General features: G+C 45.6%; 1 long non-coding RNA gene across 1 annotated transcript; it reads right to left on the reverse strand.

Annotated features, from left to right (window-relative positions):
- Positions 1 to 2,334: 2,334 nt before the first annotated feature.
- Positions 2,335 to 7,799, reverse strand: LOC144241919 (uncharacterized). Its single transcript, XR_013338245.1, has 2 exons — positions 7,675 to 7,799; positions 2,335 to 2,804 (listed from the first exon to the last, which is right to left on the reverse strand). It is a non-coding gene; the product is annotated as an uncharacterized LOC144241919 (long non-coding RNA).
- Between the last annotated feature and the right edge of the window lie 4,420 nt (positions 7,800 to 12,219).

Consider the following 12,219-nt stretch of genomic DNA (forward strand, 5'->3'; position numbering starts at 1 on the left):
GCATGATAAGTATCAGGATGAAGGATGTGCGGGGTGATATCAGAGCCCAAGGGAACATCAGGGAAAGTATCAGAGAAAAGAACACCTACGATGAGTGGAGTTGGGGAGAATGTCCTGGGCAGAGGAACTGTGTGCATGAAAAGGCTCTCTCAAGAACGACATATTGGGGCGCCCGGGTGGCTCAATCAGTTAAGTGGGCTTGAACCCATGAACTGTGAGATCATGACCTGAGCTATATTCAGACACTTAACTAACTGAGCCACCCAGACCCCCCTGGTTGGTGGAATTTTTAAAATCATTAAGCTATGGTTTAAAAGATTTTCTTATGCCTAAAGGACAATGATGCTTTTAAAACCTATATTTAATATGTAAACTAAGTCGAGGAAATAAAGTTGCATGACATAGAAGTTCACACAACGAGTTCTTACAAGGAAGACCTTCTACAGCCTGAAGATATGGTGTCTATAGCTTGTTAAGCCAAAAGAGAGTATTTCAAAGGTGAGGAATAATCCTGCTGATCTCATCCACTAGGCTTGATGTCACAGAATGAGCGCCAGCACGACTGGGTCCCTAGCCACTGAGCATTGTGAGAAAATAATAAACATACAGTATGTACGAATTCATACTTGGCGTTGTTCCACAAAGCTTAGCTATTGGAAACACATGAATTACAATAGTAAGACATAAATAAATGCTAAAACACAGGAATCAGAGAAACTACACAACAGAATGGGGTGTTAAGTTTAGGGGTGGAGGAAACAGTAGTTTTTAAAGCCAGAAAGTTCCATGCTTTATTATAGATATGCTGCAAATTTAAATTTTTTAAAACATGTATTTATTTTTGAGAGACAAAGCACGAGTGGAGGGGGCAGAGAGAGAGGGAGACACAGAATCCTTAAGCAGGCTCCATGCTCTGAGCTGTCAGCACAGAGCCCCACGTGGGGCTCGCACTGTGAGATTGTGACCTGAGCCGAAGTTGGACACTTACCCTACTGAGCCACTCAGGTGTCCCAGTATACTGCAAATTTAGCTCTGAGCTTTCTGGTACCCAAAATGAAAAGGGACTATAACTAGTGACATTTGGTCTAGTAACACCAGTTGCATCCTACAACTGCACATCTTAGGGGCAGCCCTCGTACAGGAAAGCCTCCATTGCCTAGGAACGTTGAGAAATTCCGGATACTCATGTGACAGGTAACGGAGCTTTATTTTACCTTGGTGAGCTGATCTCTTCCCATGTCCCTAAATCGTATCATAAAGGTGTCAACACCTTCTGTCCCTCTGAGCTCTGTCCTGAGGCTCTGACTGGGTTCATCCGTTCAACATTTACTGACGGCTCACTACGCTGGTGTGATGGACAGTGATGTGCTGCTCAAGGCCCCTGCAGGCAGGAAGGACTCCCCTCTGGCTCTGAGGGTGCTGCCAGCATCCAGCCCCCAGCTGTCAGCTCACCTCCAGAGCCACATGAGCAGAAGGTAGCCACCTCACCTGGGGTGGCTGACTTTTTTTCTTTTAATTTTTAATGTTTATTTATTTTTGAGAGAGACAGAGAGTGAGCAGTTGAGGGGGAGAGAGAGATGGAGACACAGAATCCAAAGCAGGCTCCAAGGCTCCGAGCTGTCAGCAGAGAGCCTGATGTGGGGCTCGAACTCACAGACTGCGAGATCATGACCTGAGACGAAGTCGGACCCCCACTGAGCCACCCAGGCACCCCGGGGTGGCTGACTTTTAATGTCTGATTAGTAGGGAGTGGGAGCATACAAAGGCCGGCCCCCTTTCCCTCCGCTTGGGACAATTCTGGAGACACACCGCATAGAGTTGTCTGGGGGCTCAATGGAGACTAAATCACAGTTCAACTTCTTCTCCTGCCTAGTCCTGTTTCCTTCTTTTTCTTTCTACAGGCACCAATTGCAAGAGTCCTTCCTAGCAAACCTCAGGAACACTACCTGCATCTCAGAGCAAACTTGAAGGAGAGGAAGAAGAAAAGTAGTTACACCTGGTAAGTGGTTGCATTCCTGCTTCCTCTCTAAGAAGTCACAGCAGGAGTCAGGAGGGAGGGAGGATCCAAGCCACGGTCCAGCTGCCACCATCCCTCACCTCTGTCCCCATTTTCCTCCCTGCTGAGGGTACAGGGTCTCAGGCTCCCTCCTTCCTCTCATCATCAGATATTAATCTCGGGCTAAGTTTTCCTACACTTAAAACGAGGGAAACGGACTAAATGGTTTGGAAGCTCTATAATTATGACTCTTTGAACATTTTAAAACACAGTCATGTTCTTTTAAATCTCAACCTCGTATTTCAGAGAGTGCCAGTTTATGCAAACGCCAACCAAAGGACATCACAATATACGATTTATTTTTTCAATACGCTGTATTTTAGTAAATACGTTTACATCACCATCATTGAAGAACATTCAATGAGCGCCCGCCAGATGCATCGTATAGCGCTTGAAAACTCAGCAATTGTTGAGATGTTGACATGTTTAAATTTGGCTCATATTACATGAAGCAAATGAGAGCGCATAACTTAGCTTGGGAATGACATTCATGCTACATGGCTGTTGTTTCTCCTTCCTCTTCTTCTTTTTCCTCTTCTTTCAAGCTGCCAGATGGTGTGGATCAAATTATTCTAGAATGCGGGGAGTCTGGGTTTCTGCAGATGAGCATAACCGCAGCACAGACTTTCACGTCGGTCACTGCGACTCTCGGTGGTGTAATCTGCTCCTGCCAGGAAGCCCCAGCCTTCCTTGCTGCTCAGGTGTGAGATTGGCTCCAGCATCATTTTTAAATGGACTTTGAGAATTTCTGGAATAACACTTTCATGTTATCTCTTTGACTTATTTTCTTAAAATCTTAGAAACACAAGTTTTATCCTTAGCTTAAAAAGTGAACTGGATCACTAGATTACCTTAAATCACGGTGAACGGTGACTAAAATTCCAGAGTAAAGACTCAGCAAGACAATAAGGATATCCAAATTTTATTGAGAGTTTTCTATCAATTTATCTAATCTTCACAACAGTGTATCCATTTCATAGGGGAAGAAACTGAGGCACAGAGAGGAAGGGCAACTTGCCTAAGGTCACCTGCTAAGAAGAGAGAGAGCCTGGATTTTCACCCAGACAGTTTGGGCTAAAGACCCTGTTTTGAACTGCCTCCCTCTGCAGATAGCTCTGTGACTCAGTATCCCTATTAAAATACAGAGATAAGAACATGGGGCACCTGGGTGGCTCAGTCAGTTGAGCGTCTGATCTCTGCTCAGGTCATGATCTCACAGTTCATGAGTTTGAGCCCTGCATCAGGCTTACTACTGTCAGCCCATTAGCACAGAGCCCTCCTCATATCCTCCGTCCCCCTCTGCTTGCGCTCGCCTCCCACCAAAATATATTTTAAATATACATATAGGGATAAGAACATCATCTTGAATATAGGATTGTGAAGTGGTAAGAGGACACAAGGAAAGCATTTGGCTCTCTGCCAGGCATAGTAAGCTCTAGAATGCATTTGTCATTGTGAAATTTCAAGAGGGCTCTGTCAAGGGAAATGCATACGTCCCCTAATATTTCACTCTATTACATGGATGGATATGCATACATTACATTACATACGTATGTGTTACATTACAAATGTCTATTATGTATATATACATATTACCCTTATATCTGTCTTAATTTGTGCTTCTGCAGAATCAAATTGTGAGGAAAGGACGTAAATGTGTGTTGCTGTTTGCAATCCCAGGAAACTCCAGTAGGAGAGTGGAGAAGCAGGGCTAGGCAAGGCAAGGTAGGTAAGGAAGGAAATGTAGTCAAAACTTGCCACTGATGACAGCCAGAAGGCAGTTCTGCTGGAGAAGTCTGGTAAACAGTGTAGCCCTCACCCCACAATGATCTCACCCAAGAGGCCAGGAAGCTGGGGTATTTAAATTTCCATCTGTCGTTGGTTGTAGGCTCCTCCCAGGAGCATTCACTCTGGAGTCATTCCTGCTCACTGCAAGTGCTCCCAGGGCCAGAACCAAAGGCCCCAGGTGGGAAGACTCAGGATTCACAGGTGTGTCAAGGTGAGGGGAGAGACGACATTAGGGGGTCACTAACAGGCTCTGCTCCAATACACACAGAGGCTGTCCGGAGATAGATACATAAGGAACTGGTGTCAGTGGTGGAAAAAAGAAAGAGGACCTAGAAGGTTGGAGGGAATGGGTATTTTCACCATGAACCCTACTGTACTTTCTGAATTTTGTGATGTGCAAATATCACCCCTTCTCAAGGCAAACAAAATGATATCTAAAAATTAAATTGATCCCTGCAGAGATGCACGGGAGGCCAACATGCATGTACCTGGATACTGTTGACATTGGGGCTGGAAAATCCTACCCTGTGCATTGCAGGATGTATAGCTGCATCCCTGGGCTCTACCCATTAGATGCCAGTAGCAACCTTGTCCCCGAGCTGGGATCATCAAAAATGTCCCCAGACATGGCTAATGTCCCCAGGGGCCAAATAACTGTCCTGTCCTCATTGAGAACCACTGTTCTGGAGAACCTGGTCAGGTTGGATTCTCTTGTAGCTCTCTGATGAACATAAGTGATCTAAGATGGCACATCCATAGGTCTGCGTGAAGCCTGCCTATGGGGAGGGACACCAGACACCTGGTCCACCCCCTAAAAGGAGTGGGAGGAGAGACTTCTGCTTCTCCTTCCTGCCTTTCCCTAGGGCTGGCCGCTCCTCATTTCCCACCCTCGCAATGGCCTCATTCATTTCATCTGTTTGTTATCTGTCAGTCTGTGAGAAGTAGGCTGTGCAGGAATGGGTATGATTCTGGTCCTGCCCTCACAGACAGTGCTTGGCACAAAAGACACAGTCAATAAGTGCTTATTGCTTAAATAATTAAATGACGGGATGACTGAATATTCCCGAGTGTTGTAGAAGGAGGAAATAAAACAGGAATGATGATAAGGGGATGTTGTGGAAGGCAGCAGGCACAGCTTCTACTGCTCAGAACTGGGATGAAAGCCCCTCCCCCACCAAAGAGCTGGAATGCCTTCCCATCGGCTCCTCCCCACCTCCTGTAGTTGCCTCCCAGAAGCTGGAGCTGGGCCACAACGGGCAGGATGTGACATTGTCAGAGGGTAGTGACATCTCTGAAATGAACTGATTTTATATGAGTTTGGATCGCTTCGTGTCCCTTTTACCAGATCCAGGCGCCATTTGCCACTTTTGCAAATAGGCAGCGGGGGAAAAAAGGAGGCTTTGTTTCATCAAAATGAAGGCCAGTTTGTCCCGAGACTGTGAAGCAATGTTGCCATTGTTTGGGTGACTGTTGGGCCAGATGCGTTTTCCCTCCCCATGGGCCAAGTGCACATCCCTGCTCCATAGATGCTGGGCTTGGCTTCATAACTTGGTCAATGGACTACTAGTCACAACAGGACTCTGAGGCCGTAAGTGCACTCGCCCATATGGCTTAGTTCTCAACTCTGGTGTCCCCGTGAAGGAAGAACATAACTGCATGGCCACTGCCCTTTCCCTTGGGCCCCAGAGTGAACACGCATGCAGCTGACCTGAGTCCGACTCCTAGCCCAGAGCCCATCCCACAGAGCCCACAGCCTGAAGCCCAGTCACCCACTAAGACCAGGGTAGCTCACCCAAGCCACAGTCAACCCACAGACCTCCGAGCATGAGAATAGAGGCTGACTGTAAGCCACTGAGTTTGGGGTGGTTTGTTGAGTAGCATTATTGTGGTGACAGATGATTGATTCAATAGTAATCAGCAATGCCTGCTCCAAAGTCAGGCATGAGCCTTCCTAATGGCTCTTGCCCTAGTCGCTAATAGGACTGGACAAGTTAGCCTTTTGGCCTTAGTTTCCTCACTTATAAAACAGAAGTAATAATAGCGTTACTCTCAACGCTGGTAGGAGGATTAAATGAGATAATCAATACAGAGTGCTTAACATCACACCTGGCCCAGAGTAAACATTCTAGAAATCAGAGGTCACAGACTGTAAGTGTGTTTTCAAATAGTTCAATGAATTGTCTCTACTGGGATCAGTCTCAGCTGCCAACTGAGAAATTTCATGTAAAAAAGCAATCCAGACTTACAGCTTCTCTTGTGAAGTCAGATCTGGCCAACACCAGGCCAGCATTTCTACACGGCAACAATGGATAGCGCTCGGGGGCAGTATATTACGGTGTGGATAATAGACAATGTGACCACCAGGGTTTAAACAACTGAGGGGTTCAGTTTTCACAGGCAGCATGACATCCAGGAGTCAGAAGTCCAGGGCGGGCACCAAGGCAGAACGATGCCATCGGGAAGCTGGGCACCTCTGTCTTGATGTCCGGCCACCTTTAGCATGTGGTGTTTGGGCCTCATAATCTCAAGATAGCTGCTGCACACCCAGCTGCAGCATATATTTCTCAGGCCAAAAAAAAAAAAAAAAAAAAAAAAAAAAAAAAAAAAAAAAGGGAGGAGGGAGGCACCAGGTGACTGAGTCAGTTGTCAGTTAAGCCAACTCTTGGTTNAGCAAATATTTCTAAGGCCAAAAAAAAAAAAAAAAAAAGAAAAAGAAAAGAAAAGAAGACGGAGGAGGTAAAGGGGCAAAGGAGAAAAATCTCTCCTAGCAAGGCTTTGTCCTTTAATATTGGAAAGGAAGACTTCCCAGGGAGTTCCACTTACATCGCAAAAGTCAGAAGTGAGTCCTATTAGCCACACCTTGCCGCAAGTATGCTGGGAAATTGAGCACTCTGTCTCTGTAGCTGAGAAAGAAGGGAGCTGGAAAGAAGAGCTCTAATTGCACTGCCTCAGTTTAGTACAGAAACTTCCTAGGCAGGGTATCATTTACCTTCCTTCCGTGACCCCGGCATCTATTTTGTTTGCAATTCCTGCTCTAGGAGGTGCCTGTCTCTCTGATTCTCAGCCATGTAAAGGCATCACGGAGGGGTGTGCTCTTGAGTTTCTCACCGCTGCCCAAGGTCTGTCTAACATCACGGCAGAACTGAACGTCCACACCCCACCCTTCCCAGCTATTCATTCATCTTCATAAAGCTTCTCATCTGGGCAGAAGCCACATACAAGATGCCCAGCAAACAGTGGAAAGTTTCTCCTACAATGAGTTCTGACCATACTCCCACATTCTTGCTGCAGCCTTGGCTAACGCTGAGAAAATATTCTTTTCCCTCCACTCCATTTGTCCTCTTTTTCTTTGGATGGACTGTGATAGCTTCATACCGTTTTTCAAGGCAGGCTATTGACATACCAGGAGGTGACCTCTATTTACTACAATAAAATTAGTGATTTATTGAAAGACAGAATTCCACAATCCCCTAAACTCTCCTTTTATCCCTAACTACTGTGTCAACAAAGCACCCAGCATCCAGTATGGTTCAAAGGTCTGAATTGTATAGCAAAATAAATCATTTTTAAAATCCCAATAGTAATGTATGGTGGGAGCGTTCTTAACTTGAATTGAGTAAGGAGGAGAACAGATGCAGCCAACCTTAGCTATAGTATATTACTCAAGTTGATATGGGGCAGAGAAGATTGGATATTTAATGTCAATGATACCATGAGAGGGGGGTGAAAAATTCCAAGTTCCACCGGAAAATAAGAAGGAAAAATTTAGGTCCCACAAGCCCTAGCCTACTTTTTCTTTCCTTCCCCTCTCCCACCCTCTGTTTTCTTACCTTCCTCCTTCTTCTCCCTCCCTTCCTGCCTGCTGAGGGTCCATTTCTGTGTTCATTGCAGAAGGCCCAGCACCTTTTTCGGTAGGGCCCTAATTTAGGCTCAGGGCTTTCATTCTAATAGATGCAGAACCCTGGCCCCAGACTCACTTGTTCAAATGCACTTGATGTCATGCCTTATGTCACAATGTTTAAGCCTGAATCTCTGGAGTGTGCGGAGCTGCCCGGAGACTGTCTATGCGGAGACTGTTTCATTTGGGTCAATTCAAGCAGGTGTCCATTCCAGGAGGCTCAGGAGTCATGGAAAGAAAAGGTCTGACCGGTGGGTCGTGGGGTAGCTTTAGTAGGTCTGGCTGACGAGTGACAGCAACTCGCCCCAGTTCAACCAGGTTACCTTGAGTTCCTTCTAGAGTTGGAACTAGAGTTAGGTCTGGGGATGCAAATATCCATTCCATATACTCCTGCCTTCCAGAAGCCCATGATCTAGAGGAGGTGGCTGACCTCCAAATCAATCATTTACCCCTCCGGAAAACCTCTCAGTCGCCTAGTATAGTGCTTCTCACATTTCAACATCCACACAGATCCGAAGGTTCTTATGAAAATATCAATTTGGATTCAGTAGCTCTGCAAAAGGTCTGAGATTCTGCCCATCCAATCAGGCCCCCGGTGCTGACCATGCTGCTGGGCCATGGCCGCACTTTGAGTAGCTGGGTCCCAGGGTTGGGTGTCAGCTGTGTTAAGAGCATAGAGGGCTGCTAGGTGAGGAATACTCCAGGAAGCAATTAGAGGCTGCTTCTTCCGCACTCCAGAAGCATGTGGCTTCTACTTGGGATATATAAACAGGCTTTGCCCGGCCTATCAAGGTCACCAGTCACTTTGTTGCTACAAATCAAAAGAGCATCTTTCAGCAGGGGGCTGAGTGTCAGCGCAGTTTCAGGAGGCAAGTCTTTGAAAAAGGAAGCAGCAAACTGTTGCTTAGGGTTAAGGGGGAAGAAGTACATTCTTGTTCTTCTTGGACAGGCTTCATTTCTCTCTTTTCTATCTTCCTTGGTGAAAGGGCATTTTTTTTTTTGGTTCTCTGCAGATTCCATAGCATTCCACGAAGACCCTTTTCTCCCACAACCCCTTCCCCACATAAAGGTTACTGTACTTGTCAGAATTCTAATGGCACTTTATACACAGCAGGTGCTCAATAAGTGCTTTAACAATCTTGAGCAGAAAACACATGGAGATTGTATTCTGCTTTTTGCTTTTTAAAGCCTGAAAGTGAGGAGCCTGAAATTAAGTCCTTCATTAAGAGCAACCTCAGGCTGCACGTAGCCCAGTTCCAGGAAAAGCTTCAGCTAAAGCCACCCTCGGACCACCCTTGGATCAGCCAATCAAAAGAAATGTGTAACATTCCTGTGGTCTGAGTCAGGGCTGGGAACTACAGATAGTTACTTTGTACAAACTAGCCAATCACTCACTGCTTGCCTAAACCCCACATGGGCCCTTTGAACTCACCTCATAATTGGTCATTTTCAAAGGATTCTCAAAGGTCATGATTGGGTCCCGCCAAAAGTAATGAACACCTTACAGATACTGAACGGTCAAAACTGTTACCATGGGTGCTGTACAATTATGATTGGTGTTTATGTGATGATGCTATATGTGCAACGTGTGCACTGTAACATCCCCGTCCCTTACCCCATAAAACCCTGCTCGCTATTGTTCGGGGCTTTACCCTGCTGCCGCTACACCGGTTGACGGATGAGCCCCTGCTCGAGCTTGTAATAAAGACCCTTATGTACTTGCATCAGTGTCGGCTCCTTGGAGGTCTCAGGGGACTCGCGATTCGGGCACAAAAGCAGACTCCAGGACCAATTTTATACTTCTCAATTCCTGCTTAGAAAACTTTTCTTCCTCCTTTCTTGTAGAAGATCGTGTCAGAGAAGCAGTATGTGCAAAACCATTAGGAGATCAATGCGTTTCCAGTCCATGAGACTCCAAATGTGTGCTACTGTATTAGCTATCCATGGCTATGGCTAATGCTGTGTAACAAACAGGAAGCCCTCATAAGCAATATACTTATTGTTCATGCATCTGTTGGTTGGCTAGGAGGTTCTGCTCATCTGGGCTGGGCTCATTCACATATCTGGTGATCATCCAGTTGTGTTGACTGGACACTTGGGGTAACTGGGCTCTGTCCATGTGTCTATCTTCCAACAGGCTCTCCCGGGCATATTTTTATGGCAATTGTGGAGGGTGCAAGCATGCAAGCAGAGACACGCAAGTGCTTTTTTTTTTTTTTTTTCAAGCTTATATCTGCATTATGTTTGCTAAAATTCCACCTGCCAGAGAAAGTCATGAGGCTGGGCTAGGGTCAGAGCAGGAAGGCACTGCAAAATTACATGGCCAAAAAAATAGGGCTTTAATGCAGCCCGTGAACACAGATTGTTCATGTACATGTAACAGAGTAACTTCACAGTTCATAGTTAGGCTGATACAAGCAACATCTTTGCAAAAGGCAACCATCTAGTCTTCTCCGGGCTCCCAAAGACAGAACAGCTGCAGAAAGTCCAGGGAAGGCAAAGCCATCTGAGAGGAGGGAGAGCAAGAAGTATTTACTGACAATGTTCAATTTGTAATCCACGTTTAACTCAAAGTCAAAAGGATGTATTTACAATATGCTCGGTTTTCATATCCCCATCCTTAAGTGGCATCTCTGCAGCAGTAGAAATATCAAGCTTTCTGCCTCTTTCAAAAGCAAGGGCCTGTGTTTGCAAGGTAAACAAAGGGTAATGAAACAGCAAATGGCAGAGTGTCAAGTTGTTGGAAGGTGTCTAGCGGGATGCCACGGGGACGCAGTTTCATTCTGGTCTCATTTAACATCTTCATTAATGATCTGGAAGAGGGAGTAAACAGCACATTAATTATAATCACAAGTGTTGCTAAATTGGGATTCGTGCCTGCACCAGAGAAAGAGACTCTGAAAGGACCAGGCAGAAGGTGGATCCAATTGGAAAAGTTGAACAGCACCTAGGAAGAAAATCAGCACATGGCAGGGGAGGGAACAAGGCATCGGAAGCGTGAGGCCAAAAGGCAAGGGAGCTGCCTGAAATTCCTCTGGAACCACGTAAGGTATTTGCAAATAAACCAAAGAAGAAAAAGTTGACGGCAAGGAGGTAGCATCCAGAAAGAAGACGTAAGCAGGCAGGAGTGGGGAACGGGACGACAGCCATAACTTGGATTGCACACCAGCGACCAGAGGCACTTGACACTTCTTCCCCAGTAGCCTTATTCTCCCTCAAAGATACTAGCTTCTGAGAACAGGGGTTCGCGTTGATTCGTTTTCTGCTATATCCCCAGCACCTGGAATAATGCTTCGGACACGGAAGTCACTCCATAAATGCTTGTGAAACACATACCTGAATGAATGGATTAAGGACACTGTGTGACTTCTGAAGGAGAGGGGTTTTTCTTCCAAGAGGTCGGAGCCAGCCAGGGATTGAATAAAAACCAAAATAAACAGGGGGCGCCTGGGTGGCTCAGTCGGTTAAGCGTCCGACTTCGGCTCAGGCCATGATCTCACTGTTGGTGGTTTGAGCCCCGCATCGGGCTCTGTGCTGACAGCTCAGAGCCTGGAGCCTGTTTCGGATTCTGTGTCTCCCTCTCTCTCTGACCCTCCCCTGCTCACGCTGTCTCTCTCCTCTCAGAAAGAAAAAAACAAAAACAAAATAAACAAGTAACAAAGCAAAAATTGGGGAAAGGGAGGAAATGAACAAAGTGAAAATCAGGAAAACTCCTCAGAGAGCAGAGAGCCTGTTGGTGTTATTATAGAAATAAACAAAAGTATTAAAGAGTAATAGTAGTGGTTATGGGTGTCTGTAACTAAGTGCTTTGTACACATTCTCTCATGTAATCATCACAATAAAACTACCAGATGTGTTCTGTCATTGCCTTCGTTTTAGGTATGAGGTACAGAAAGATTAAGGAGCTTTTCCAAGGTCACATCCAAGGTCCTCCCAGTGGTGAGATGCATTTCATTTATTTATTTAAGTAGGCTTCACACCCAGCAAGGAGCTGGATTCAGGACTTGAACTCATGACCCTGAGATCAAGACCTGAGCTGAGATGAAAAGTCAGCTTAATTGACTGAGCCACCAAGGATTTAAACCTGTGTAACCCTATTTTCCCAACCACTNAACAAACACAGAATAGGACAAGTGACTTTTCTCCACCTCCCACTCAGGGAACCACATGCCAAGTAGCGTGAGCGGGGAGGTTCATCACAAAACTTCTCTGCTCCCTGGAGGCGGCCCATGATCTCTGCCCTAAATATCATGCTCGTATTTAAAGCTAGATGCTTTTTTGGTACATAATGCCCCTTAATTCTAACCTGCATACTTTAGCCAGTGTTCAGCTGAAGAAACCATCTATGGTCTTTCTTTATTTTCCTCTTTATTCTTATATGCGAATATAAGAATATTATTCACATATTTCTTATGTGTCCTTTATGTAAGAAATTTTGTGTTTTGCCTATGTACTCTTATTTTTCTGTACATTATTC

The sequence above is a fragment of the Crocuta crocuta genome, unplaced genomic scaffold (assembly GCF_008692635.1).
Source record: "Crocuta crocuta isolate KB4526 unplaced genomic scaffold, BGI_CrCroc_1.0 scaffold57, whole genome shotgun sequence".
Classification (NCBI taxonomy): Eukaryota; Metazoa; Chordata; class Mammalia; order Carnivora; family Hyaenidae; genus Crocuta; species Crocuta crocuta.